At 33.6% G+C, this 14,035-nt stretch overlaps 1 protein-coding gene across 34 annotated transcripts in view; it reads right to left on the bottom strand.

Moving 5' to 3' along the window:
* PTPRD (protein tyrosine phosphatase receptor type D) overlaps window positions 1–14,035 on the bottom strand; it is a 2,222,827-nt gene that overhangs the window by 1,762,925 nt on the left and 445,867 nt on the right. Inside the window, exon 1 of one of the 34 annotated variants that reach the window (XM_058695356.1) lies at window positions 2,666–2,697. The exons of the other annotated variants lie outside the window; for them this stretch is intronic. The gene's annotated coding sequence lies outside the window, so the exon portion shown is untranslated. Of the gene's footprint in view, window positions 1–2,665; window positions 2,698–14,035 lie in introns of those variants that run through there. 34 annotated transcript variants of the gene reach the window in all.

Raw genomic sequence — 14,035 nt, 5'->3', positions numbered from 1 at the left:
CCAAAATTAGGAGACCTGTAACAAAATAGGAAGGTATGACCCATACTGAAGATACACAATAGAAAGTGGTTCCAAGTAGATCCAGAGAGTGAATTTAGCTGACAAAGAATTCAGAGCAGCTGTAATAAATGTATTCAAATAAATATAGAAAAATATGTCCAAAGATTAGAGAAAATGTTATCAATATGATACTTTTGTATCACAAAATTCAAGGAAGATCTTTTTCAAACCTGGCATTCGAATGTGACATAGAACTTAGAGGAAACTTTCGTGTATTGAGAATTCCAAAGAATGATAGAGAATCCTTGGAGCATCACATGTGCTAGTGCATTTATCATAAGCAGGTAGAATAAGCAGGCAGAAGGGGTCACAATTCCTCTCCACAGTGACAGTGATGGGTCCCAGAATCTGATCTCTAGCTGCTATTGCAAGGATCATGGGGAGATGTATAATTAGGTCTTTTCACACCCACTTCTTTTGTCAAAATGGTCACTGAAAGCAAGTGTGAGATGCCTTTAAGTAGGCATATTTTATTGCGAAACTATTTAGATACTCTGGAAGATTTCACCTACAACTAAATTATTTTTAATAATTAAAATCAGGTTTTGGAAATCATGGAAATCATGTTTTTTTCAATAACATAGCTAGAGTCACACATTTATTATTCCAAATACAAATACTACTACTTTAAGCACCCCCCTTTTTTAGTTTCCTTTATCAATAGAATATTATCACACTAATAGAAACTGTGGATGTGAAAATATTCATAAGAATAACTTAAAAAATACTAAGTTTGAGGGTGCCTGGGTGGCTCAGTTTGTGGAGCATCCGACTCTTGAGCTCACGTTTGATCTCAGGGTCGGGAGTCCAAAAACAAAAACAAAACAAAAACAGGAAACCAAGACTGGACTGTAATTTAGGAACATCTCCACATATACAGTACAGGTACCCTCAAGTTCACTTCCTAGATTTCATTCTAGTACCATTATATCTCAGTGCCTACTACATAGTAGGCACTTCACAAATATTTGTTGAATAAATACAGGGTCAGATGCCACAAAGAGCAGCAACATGTAAAGTCTTTCACTCCAGAAGTGACTAACTCCTTAGGGAGTTTTAACTATACCTGAGAAATGTACTTCCCTGCTTCTTAACCATGCACTTTAACCATCAATATATTTTTCTAACCCAGGAACACCAGACAGTAGAAAGGGCAGGAAGAGCCTTTTACTTAGGTGTGACAACACACGGTGTTATTATTTTTCTTGGGCAATACATCAAGTGACAAATACTCTAGCCTTATATTACCATGTAGTTCACAGAGATACTTTAAGAATAAGATGGTGTTTCAATCTTTGTAAAGAGTATTAAAATTAACACACCACTGTTATTAATATAAATATACAAGTATACAAATAAGCAGTTGAAATCATACCTATTGGATTATTTGAAAGTGACCTCGTTATCTGAATGATTTGTTACACCATCCATAATTCTGAGTCAACAAATCATGCCTTTGAGGGATTTGCCTTTCTAGTTCTGTTTACCTTTGATGGGGCTGGTTAGCCTATTCATGGCTGACTCTCCTCTTCAGCCTCATTTAATGCTGAACTGAGCTGGGAGACAGGAAGAAAAAATGGATATGGCAGATGTTGGGGCCTTTTCTAAGAGCATGTATTCTAGAGATGCAACAGCATTCTACTTCCTCATGATTAATTACAATGACAGGCCTGCTGGTGAAATCTGGGCCAATCAACATCTAAAGTTGAGTACTAGTGAGTATGTGAAAAGAGGTAAACTGAGATTTATACAGCATCAATGACAAACCTTATCAGCTGGCAAGGACTTTCTGTGTCTTACCAAGAAGATACTTGTGCATACTTATAAACAAAATTGTTAATTTAAATGAGACAAATGAGAGCAGGGTCAAATTACCACTGTCACATAAATATCATTAGAGTCCCCTTTTTCCCTTGTAAATATAAAGCCATTCGTTGAAAAATAATTTTCTGACAAATAATTCACATTACAGAATGTAGTGTGGCCATTTTTCCATCTATATTTGGAATATAACATCAGAATATGATTCCAGATGGCAGTTTTATATTAACATTTTATTATAATTAGATCTATTTGTGTTGGGGGGAATTTAATGTGAAGGGAGGGATCTTACTCTTTAGTATATTCTGGTATTTTTTTTATCTTGTTAGGAATATCATCTTTGAGATTCTTAGAAAAGAAATTAGAAAAAATATTACAAAAATTAAAGTTACAAAACACTATTAAAACAGACATTTTTTTTTTAATTAAAGAGCAAGTAACTGCATTAAGGAAAGTGTAAATGACTTGCTTAGTCTAGCCCATAGGTAGTAAGATGTAGGGTCAGACGCCCCACACAGGTTATCATATACTTTTATGATCGTATCAAAACCAGTCATTCCTATTCCTAAAGAATAATGCCTCCAACTTTGCACATTCTTACGTTTACAAACATTGTCATTCATGTAGGAATGTTTTCCTTTATCTTAACATTCCCAAATAAAAACTGGCCTCAAGTTTTTTTCCCCAATGGTATTTTTTCACCATAGAAAACATTTTCGTATTTCAGAGGAGGATATCTGACACGTAAGGATACACAGAAAACAAAAAAGACTCACAGAGATACCTGCACTTGTGTCACGTAGCCTTCTCTCCTCATCCTTTAGGTAAATGCCTCTCACAGATCGCTAGACTGAAAGGTGAGTCAGGATAATTACACATAATAACATGTACTGAGCCTTGCGGTCTCACATGAGCAGTTAAACTGTGACTGTTAAATTTAAGATTGTCAGTATTCAACTCGGTACTTATAATAGTGTTGATAGCACTTACCATACTCAATTTGGGGGAAAATTCTTTCCAAACAGTAACAAAAATAACTGCCAGCCATATGTGTATGCATAGAAAATGAAGTCCTCTATTTAGAACTATATGCCTTAGCAGTAATTTGCTTTTGTTTGGCATTATTTACAAAATAAAGGCAATTTTCCTAATGTGTCAGAGGTGAGGTAAAAAATTTCACTCAGAAAAAGATTTGAACTTTTGGTTATAATAAATACATCAACAAAAGATATATATATATATCTATATATATATATATATATATATATATATATATATATATATATAGATATATATATGTATTTTTTCCTTTTAGCTTTCTTTTCAAACAAAAGACTTGGAATTTAAAGAATTAGGTGAATTCTCTGACAGTTTTTAATTCTACTTATGTCCAAAAATAGAAGTGCAAGCAACTAATCATAAGTGCACATATACACAGATAACACTCATGATTATTTTATTTTATATTATTTTTGTGTTGTAAATGTGTTTTGAGAGGGAGAGAAAGAACACACACGAGCTGGGGAGGGAAGAGAGGAAATCCCAAGCATGTTCTCCACTGAGAGCGCTGATATGGGGGTTGGGGGGTGGGTAGGCTTGGACTCAGAAACGGTGAGATCATGACCTGAGCTGAAATCAAGAGCAGACCTCTCAACCTGCTGAGCCACCCAGGCACCACACCCATGATAATTTTAAATAACATTGACAGGAAGATCACAAATGACACATAAATTATCAAAAGACAGAAATAAAAAAGTAATGCAATACTAGATTTACCTTCTAAACTTTTATATTAAACTTATTTTACTCTTTCTTTTGATTCAGGAATTAAACAGTGTAATAACTTTTCTTAAATACAGGCATGCTTGGTGATCATCAGTAAAATCATTTACGTCAGCAAAAATGAATGTTTGTAATTGTTTAGATCAGCAAAAATGAATGTTTGTAACCAATTACTTGGGAGAGTATCTACCTTGGGATTACTTATCTTTAATATTATTGAATATGTTTTTGAAAATAACAGACAGTAGTGAGGATTAGAGCTCTTTAAGTTAGTGAAAGGGTTATATAACTTCTTTTTGACAATAAATACTTGATTTCTGTCTCAGTTTAGGAGAGTTAATGACCACTTGATGGAAGGAGCTGGATCATTACAACAATTATCAAAGTGTCCATGCCTCACCACTACTGACATGATCACCTAACCTTACCAAAACTTCAGTCCCTTTCTCTGTAGAACTGTGTGCAACTATTATCAGAAGGAAAATGTAAGATTTACAAATCACGTTGAAAAAAGCACCTGGCCTACCCATCACTCTCAATGAATGGCAGCTTTTATTATATAGTCCATATCAAATCAGAAAAGAAACAACAACTTATCTAAATTTAAAAACCTAAGGAAAAATGACATTGCATAACCTATTGTCAAATACAGTTACCTTAAATAACACAATTTAGAATACCAAATCATTTTCTATAATAGGTATCCAATTGTAGATAGTGATGACCTATCGTTTTTTAAACAATTTATCAAGATTGACTTATAAACAAAAAGGTGTGCATATTTAATGCATACAATTTGATGAGTTTGGAGATAAATATGCTTTCATGAAACAAATACCACAATGTGTGCCATAAACATATCCATCACCTCCCAAAGTTTCTCTCCACCCTTTTTCTTTGTGATGATTATAATGATAATTTGTGATAAGAACACAACATAAGATCTACCATGTCAGGAAATTTTTAAGTAGATGAAACAGTATTACTAATGATAGGCAGTATGTTGTGCAGTAGGCTTTTGTAACATTGCTTTCTTTATCTTTGAGTGTAGTGAAACACCTTGTGGTCCCTTACATCCAGGGCATAGGTTCATTACGACAGTAGGTAACCTCCTTAAACATAAAGATAAGTTATTTTAAATTTTTTTTAATGTTTATTTATTTTTCAGAGAGAGAGAGAGAAAGAGAGAGAGAGAGAGAGAGAGAGAGAGAGAGAGAGAGAGAGAGACAGCATGAGTGGGGGAGGGGTAGAGAGACAGGGAGACACAGACTGAAGCAGACTCCGGGCTCTCAGCTGTCAGCACAGAGCCCAATGCAGGGCTCGAACCCACGGACCATGAGATCCTGACCGAAGCCAAAGTCAGACACTCAACCGACTGAACCAGGCACCCCAGAGATGTTATTTTTAATAGCAAGTTTCAATATCTTTTTTATTCTTTTGGCTGCAAAAGGAGTTACAGTATCTGTTAAACCTACAAACGGCTTGTTACTGTTCCAAGTATCCCTTCAAATGCAGTGCTGCAAACAATATTTGCTAAAGGACATTTTCTTTTCTTTGTTCCTCTGAGGAGCATGAATGGTTGTATTGCTTGAAATACTTCTTACTCAAGATAGCAAAATTCTTTGTATTAATCTTTAAATATTACAATGTAAATACAATGTTTTATTTAAACACCACTTATTTATGTAGTTATTTTTATATAAGTTTCTCTCAGTAGAAGGTTAAGAGACGTCAATGAGTTTTTATTTTCCTATTGATAATTTGGTGTAAGTCTAAACCATAGTTTAAGAAAGTAACAGCCTAGGTATTTAAAACACTGAAAAGCCTAGGCAGTTAAACCTTAAAAACCCAAATCACTCAGATTGTCCATAAAATTGTTCAGAACCAAGTGAAGAAAAAAGGCAGCACTTTGACCTATATATGAAAAATAAAATCAATTTTCAGACCTGTAAATAAACGAAAGAAGGATCCATGAAGGCAGAGAAAGATCCCAAATCTCAAGATACTGTGACAGTTACATAATAAAAGTAATTGGAAAAGGTTATCTTGAGCAAAGGTTCTTTGCAGGCACATAAATCATACAAATAATTATCTCTGTGTGGTGACAGGGGCTTAGGAAGCCAGCTACTTTAGGAGTAGCCTCCAGAGATCCTCAACCATTTATGAGCCACACCACCATCTCTACAAAAGACAAACTCTAGTTGAGAAAACCATATAAGTGCTGTATTCAAAAAAATAAATAAGCTGTGAATAGAAAAGCTAATATAATACACTCTTGATATGAAATAAATATTTAATGTCTAGTTGTTACCAAAAATTGCTTGGGATCGCTTTTTTCTTATTTATTCACTGAAGCACATTCTTATAAAGACAAATAGGCGAGCCCAGCATGTTTATTGGGTGGGAGCCTTTTATACACAGTTTGCCTGTCTGCTTCTTTTTTCTGCTCATTCATATAACTTACCCACATTGTGGCTACTGTGCTAGGTGTTTAGAATATAGTAAGATTGAGTCCTTACCTTCACAAATCTTATACTCTAAAAAGGGACAGAGAAAAATCAATGGAAATAGAAAGCTGTTTCACACTGTGATAGATAATATAAAGGGAGCAACATACTTGGTCTCATCATGGAGTGCTTTTTGCATTCAAACTAGGATTTGAAGGATGAGCAAGAAATCACTAGGGGAGGTGACGAGTGAAGTGTTCAAGGAAGAGGATATAAAAATGAAAGTCTAGGGAAGAAAGAGAGAGAATGACAAATTAAGGAAGCCTAGTAAATCTGGACTGGCAAAGGTGAAGAGGGCAAAGAGAGGAAGGAAAGGCAGAAAACCAAGGGGCTATATAACAAGTGACATTGTATGCTGGGATAATAAGCTTTTTGTTTCAGTACAAAGAAAGGCTGTTAAATGGTTTTACAAATGAAAGCGTTATGATGAAACTTGCAAATTAGAAAACTCTCTCTGGTGGCTGTGTGGAAACAAATGGAAAAGTGGACAGGACAGCAAGATCAAAGGGAAAAAAAATGAGTTAAGAGGCTATCCCACATTTCATGTAAAAAATGACAGTGGCCTAAATTAGGCTAACGTCAATGGGAATGGAAATGTGTAAGTGACTGGAAATATACTTTAAAGGTGATTTAACAGGGCTTAATCACTAACTTTTTAAAAATTATGGCATGAGCTTGCTGAGCATGTTTTGTTTTGTTCTATTTCATTTCGTTTCGTTTCGTTTTGTTTTGTTTTTCCCCTTCCATGAGCTCTGCCTATTATACTGAGGGTTAAGTTTGAATGCTGTCTCAATTATAAATTTCAAGCCAGGAGATCCCTTTGTTGAACATTTTGAAAGGAGTTGTCATCTACTATCCGGTTCCTTTCATGCTTAAGAATATTCTTCTCTCTCTTATATCTAAGGTACCAGATATGGCAAAGTACAAATCAACATGGGAAACGGCTAGTGCCAGGTGGAGACTATAACCTGAACTGGAGGAGAGATTTCTCATTTCTGGTTTCTAGTGACATTTTTCTTCCCTCTCCTAATGGATCATTTCTCATCCTGTGGCCATGATGGGGCTACCAGTCCCTAATGTTCCCTCCTTGTATTTTCCCCATTTCTTCCCTTGACTCTATTAGTGAGAAGTTATAGCAAAGACTGTCTGGATACCAGATGAATTTCTAGATGGAGAGATTATGTGTCTAAAGAATACAAAACATTTATCTTGGAGTAGGTGTGGGTCATGAGGAAGGATTATATGCACAAAGGAAGACTAGAGTAACCCCAAGTCCCTACACTCACTTGGAAGAATGAAAACTAGGGGTCTAGAATTTTGTCCCTCTCCACCCTTCCCCACCCATAATCAAGTGGTCCAGGAATCTTATCATCTTCAGGGAATAAAGGACAGAAACACAAGAAAGAATTATGAAGTATCTGAGGGGTATGAGCACTTTGGTCAAATAAAAAAAAATAAAAATACAGAAAAATAGACACTAGAAGAGCCTAAATTAGTAAGACAAAATGAAAAAATGTTAAAGGCACAATGAATGCCTTCAGGGAGATAAGAGAAAACTAGATATGAAAAATGGTAGTGATAAAATACAGATTTCATAGATGGGCAGGATAGTAGAATGTATTTAGTATAAAAAGAAACTATTACATTGGAAGATGAAATTGTGGACCTCAGAGTAGATCAAACGACAGGAATATTAAATGAAGAGGTAAGATATACTAGGATTTCTCAATGTCAATGCTACACATGGAATGGATAACTGTTGTGGTGGTGAGGGGTTTCTTTTGCATTACAGGACACTTAGCAACATCTCTGATATCTACCCACTAAGACGTCAGCTGTACTCAATTTGCAACAACCAAAAATCTTCAGATGTTTCCAAATATCTGCTGGAGGGCAAAATGGCCCAGTACAGTACCACTAAGATATATGGATAAGAGAAGTACAGATGTAAATAACTGTATCTTATGAGTACCAAAAAGAGAAAGAAATAAAAATGAGAAAATACAGAATTAAGGAGTAAGAATTTTCTAGAATTAAGAAAAAATGTATACGCATGATGGAAACCATTCATGGACTATCAAATAATAAAAGAGATTTTTAAAAAATCCATACTTGGTCAATTGTGGTTAAATTTTGAAATATCTAACCAAATTTTAAATTATAAATGCTATTGACAAGTAAAAGATCATTTTTAAAAATGGCAACAATTAGGCATCATCTATATCAACAATAGCAATGGATGCAAGAAGACAGTAAAGTATTTTCAACATTGATGGAAAAGACCTTCGAGTTAGAAATGTTATTTTTAGCCAAAAAAAAAATAAATAAATTTGGGGCCAAAACATAGATGTGCTGTGTTATAAAATTCTTACAAGAAGTACACAAAAGAGATCTTTTGACATAACTCTTACAGGATATTACCAGTATCAAGAGCAATAAATCCAAGACATAGCAATGAGATATGGGAAATAGGGGAGTAAAAGTGTTATTAAGTTTGCTCTTGTCTAAATGAGCAAGACTAACAATAAAGTATATCCCTAAAATACAGAATGAAGATCTCAAATTACACCAACATGGTGCATGTATATGGCATAGGAAAAGGAGAATTTTGAGGAAAAGGGTTTGAACAGAGAGGTAAGAGCATATGAAGATTTTTTGTGTGAGATATGATAATAACATATTTATTGTGGGTTTACTGCATGTGAGACACTTTTCAAAATGCTTTACATGTATTTATTTAATCCTCACTAAATTACAATAAAATAGTTTCTCTTATTATTGTACATGTAAAATGAGAATCCTGAACACACCAAGAGAGGTTGATTAACATGGCCAGAGTCACAGGGTTAGGGTTCAACACAGGCAGTCTGAGGAGCCTACACTCCTCTGCAGTGAACAGAGAGACAACTAGAAGATATTACTGCTAATCAGATTGAGACAGTGATTGGAAAAATAAGCACACATTTTAGCTCAAGCTGGCAAAATCAAATTTTAAAAATAAGAGTGGTAAAAAGAAAAGAAAAAGCATGGTAAATATAGAAAATAAGGAGTATCAAAAAATAACACATGATAGTAATTCAAATAAATATTAATAGACTAAGTTCACTAATTAGAAGATAAAGACTTTACAATTAGCTTTAAAAACCAAATCTTGATTTACCAATACATTGTTTATACCATGCATTTAGGTTAAATAAAGGCTATAGAATATTTGAAAATAATATATATATATATATATATAAATAACACATATAATAAATTATATGTATAATTTATAATTTATATATAAATTTATTTTATATATTTCTATATTATATATATACACACCAAATGGAATCTATTTTATTTTAGGTAAACAGAAAATTAAGGCAAAAGGCCGACTTAAGACACAAGGATGGATGTACATACTGGTAAAAGAAACAATAAGTCAGGAAGAAAAAAGTATATACTTTAAGCTAAAAAGTAATTATCATTTTTAAAAAGTCAACATTATCTGCCATATTATCTCTCTTTCCTCTCTGACTTCTTTTCTTACCACCCTTTCCCCTTAGCCAGTCTGCTTGAGCCACACTAGCTCAAATAAATATGAATTTCTAGATAAAATGGATACATTTCTGGCTGGGTGCTTTTACTGGTAAATATGAACAAACTCTTTAAAGTAATACTTTAAATTGTTCCAGAAGTTTAGAAGAGAGAAAAAAAAAAAACACTCATTCTTTAAATGATGGTATTATAAAATTGACACCAAAATTAGAAAAAGACAGAAATAAATCATCAACCAATTTTATTTATGAACTGAGATATTTAAAATCTAAATGGAAGAATGACTCACTTGACTACAATGTATTTTAAGAATTATATTATAGTGATGTATGTTTTATCCCAGGAATGCAAGCATAACCCAAACTTAGGTTACCTATAAATGTAAATATTTGCATTCCTGAGTCAAAGGATACAAATTACACCATCATTTCATTTGTGCATAAAAAAAAGGATTCTATTAAATTGAAGTATATTCAGGATTAAAAAGAAAATTAAAAATCTAGGTCAGCATTAAACTTCTGTAACTTGATAAAGATTATTGCTGAAAAGCTAAGTAGATACCATATTCAATGAATACGTTTTAGAAATAGTCTTTCTAAGATCAATAACAACCAAAGGATTGTCCTCTATCATCACTTTTGTTTAGCACAGAATTCAAGGTCCTAGATAATGCAGTGTAAGTCAAGGGGGGAAAATATCAAATAATTTGGGAACTAAGAGACAAAATGGTAACATTTATTAACTTATATGATTATTTATATAGGCAATTCAAGATGTCCACCTTATTGTTATAGGAGGTATTATAGAAGGACATCCGACTAAAGAAGGTTGTTTAATGTACTATCATTATTTACATGAGCAATTAACAAGCAAAAAATATAAAGCACCATTTATAATACCAAGTGAAACAATGGGAAATCTTTTTTAGGGAATTAGCCTAATAGAGAATATGAACTGCATACATGGAAGTTTAAAACTCCATTAAATAACATAAAAATAACTCACCAAATATGGAGAAATTGTATATTCATATATGAAAAGATTTGACATTGTAAAGACCTCAGTTCTCCTTAAATCTATTTATAAATTTAATACACTCTAAAACTTTAGGAAGATTCACAAACATTATTCAATTAAAATTAAAAGAAGATCTTGTACAAAAGTTATGAAATAAAAAGCATAAGCAGGGAAAACTAATCTTTCCAGATACTAAAGCATATTACAGCCATAGTAATTAATATAGAATTATACTCTTGTAGTTACTGTCAAATAGAATAACATAATTGATGCCCTATAAACATACAATGTATATATGCAAAAGATGAGCTGTTTAATAAAGAGTTCCATTACATAGTAAAAAAAAATTCAGGCTATATTCTAATTTAACTTCGAAAGGATAAAATGTCAAAATGTGAAAGGGAAACTTACAATGATAACGGAAAATAAGACAATATTATTGAAACCCTGAGGTAGGAAAACTTTCTTAAATACTACAAAAGAAAAAATGTATTTACTGAGTCAAAATTATAGATTTCTTAATCAAAAGTATCCTAGAAAATTTTAAAAGAAGAGGCGCTTGGGTGGATCAGCCAGTTAAGCATCCAACTCTTGATTTCAGCGAGTTCAAGCCCCATATCAGGCCCTGCACTAATAGCATAGAGCCTGCTTGAGATTCTCTTTCTCTCCCTCTCTCTCTGCCCCCCACCCCACTTGTGTTCTCTCTCTCTCTCTTTCTCTCTCTCCCTCTCTCTCTTCCTCTCTCTCTCTGAAAGTAATACATAAAACAATTTAAAAAATAAAAACACTTATAATAAAAGAAAAATATAAATGGATAAGTTAAAGATATGGGAGAATATATCTGGAATGTTTACAATTTAAGGGGATTGGTGACTCTTTCAAATCCTCTGGAAAATCTAGGAAATGAAATAGAAGCTATGTTAATTAGCAATGACAATACAACAACAGATGCTAAGACCTTACTATTTATCAGTAATGCCTCTAAGTGTTTTATATCTATTTATATACTTAATAATATTAATGGAAAATTCACAGAAGGGGAAAACAAAGTGACAAATATATATTTTGAAGAGATATTCAAACACACCAGAAAGTAGATAAATGCAAATTTAAACTATCAGTTTCTACTTTATACACATAAGTCTGGCTAAAAATGAAAGTAGAAAAATATTAAATTCTGGGTATGGTATAGATGTTGTGGGGACTCATGCAGTGCAAACAGGACTGTAAATTGGTACAGCTATCCTAGAAACAATTTGGCAATACTTCAGGAAAGTCCATTCCCAGGCCTATGATACTGTGAAGTATGAAGACAGCAGCTAGATAATACAATATAATTGGTTGAAAACACAGGTTCTCAACCAAACTCCTTGCATTCATATACTATATTTTTCATAGACTGGCTTTTGAGGTTGGGCAAGCTTCTTAATATATTGGTGTCTTAATCTCTTTGTGTCCATTCTAAATGGAAAACGGAAATAATAATGGTAATAATAATAATAATAATAATTGACTGTTGGGATTGTTATAGGTTTTAACTATGACAACTTCTCAGGTCAGATCCTAGCACACAGTAAATTCTCAGTTTGTGAACATCACTTTATACATTAGCGTGAGTACCTATAAGGATTGGGGTTGAGGATAAGGGAAGAATAAGGGAATGAGGAAAGGGGGTGAAAAACCACAAGAATAACAAGAATTATCTTCCATGGGCAGAATGATGATAACAGTTCATGAACTGGGATTATGATCAATTCATATTTATGATCTTTTGTGCACCTGAAGTATTTGAGTGAAAAATAAAAAGGAAAAGAGAATTGCATACCTCTGAAGGTTCAAACTGGTGAGTGACTGAGGAAACTCTTAACGTTTTAAAAATATATCCTTCTATGAAGTGTTTATGATAAAATTACTAAACCTGCATTAGGAATTATTTGAAAGAGAGAGCGAATATGGGCCAAAAAAAAGTGCTGTTGCAGCTTTTTAGTTTATTCATTTGTTTCTATGCCTTTCCTCAAGGACTCAGAGTCAGCCGTATCTAGGGCCAGTATGAAAAGACAAAAGGAAAACGGGAGAGATGAAAACTGAAAGAGTAAGCAGACAAAGAGAGGACACACAAAACCTTTGTGAGGTTATTTATTTTTTTTAGGGAAAAATTGTCAGAGAAAAAAAAATTAAAGTCTCATTTTACTATAAATAAACTAGTAAGCCAACAATGAAATGCATGATCATATTAACAGATTGATATTGTAAACAGCAAAGGGGAGATAACTATTATAATTGTGCTCCCACTGAGGGTTTCATAAAGAAATATAATTACTTTTAACTCACATGAAATAATTCTGAGTATCTTCAAATATTTTTCATTCACACTTTAATGTGTGACGTTCATGTGTACGTTACTTTGGAATCTCCCTTACAACTAAAGATATTATTCTACTATTTAAGGAATGACTCATAAGGTAGGATAAGAATGATTCCAAAACCTTTTAATAAGGAGAGGATTTGCTGGTTTCAATGAAAAAGAAACCTTAGAATGCACTCACCTAGACACTAGAACTTCAAGATGAGAATTAGGATGCATCTAGTGTGAATTCCTAGCCCCTCGTCAGCTCATGGAGCACAGTGTACGTTTTGGGAAATGTTTGCTAAACATTGATAGTAACTCTGTATGCAAATAAAAAGCACTGGGTTATATGGTAGAATTATGCCCATCCTTTCCCCCAGTTTCTTTCCCATTCTCCTTGCTGTTTTCACTTTTCTTACCCTGGCTTTTAAAAGGACTAATGTATAGGGGCAAGGCCAGGAATTTCTCTTCAGTCAAAGTGATAAATGGGAGGTTTTCTGAGGATCACATAAAAGAATGCACAGGAGACTCGTAGCATCCTACCTGACATAGAGCAGATACTTTCCAATTTGATATAGCTCTTTTCATTCCTCTTTATGTATCACCCTGAAAGGCAGGAAAACTTAAAGTGCATATAATAAACATCTATAACCACAGCGCCATTGTGAAATTGGTGGACTCATTCAAGAGAGTATATTAAAGGGGTGCCTGGGTGGCTCAGTTGGTTGTGTCCGACTTGGGCTCAGGTCATGATCTCATGGTTCGTGAGTTCAAGCCCTGCATCTGGCTCTGTGCTGACAGTTCCGAGCTTGAAGCCTGCTTAGATTTTGTGTCTTTCTCTTTCTTCCTCTCCCCTGCTCATGCTCTGTCTCTCTCAAAAATAAACATTAAAACAAAATTAAAATTAAAAGATTGTATATAAAAGCAGAGAGCATGTTTCCTGAGATAAGGAGACATA

Source organism: Neofelis nebulosa, chromosome 12, assembly GCF_028018385.1.
Source record: "Neofelis nebulosa isolate mNeoNeb1 chromosome 12, mNeoNeb1.pri, whole genome shotgun sequence".
NCBI lineage: Eukaryota > Metazoa > Chordata > Mammalia > Carnivora > Felidae > Neofelis > Neofelis nebulosa.
This window is presented reverse-complemented; position numbering and strand designations above follow the sequence as displayed.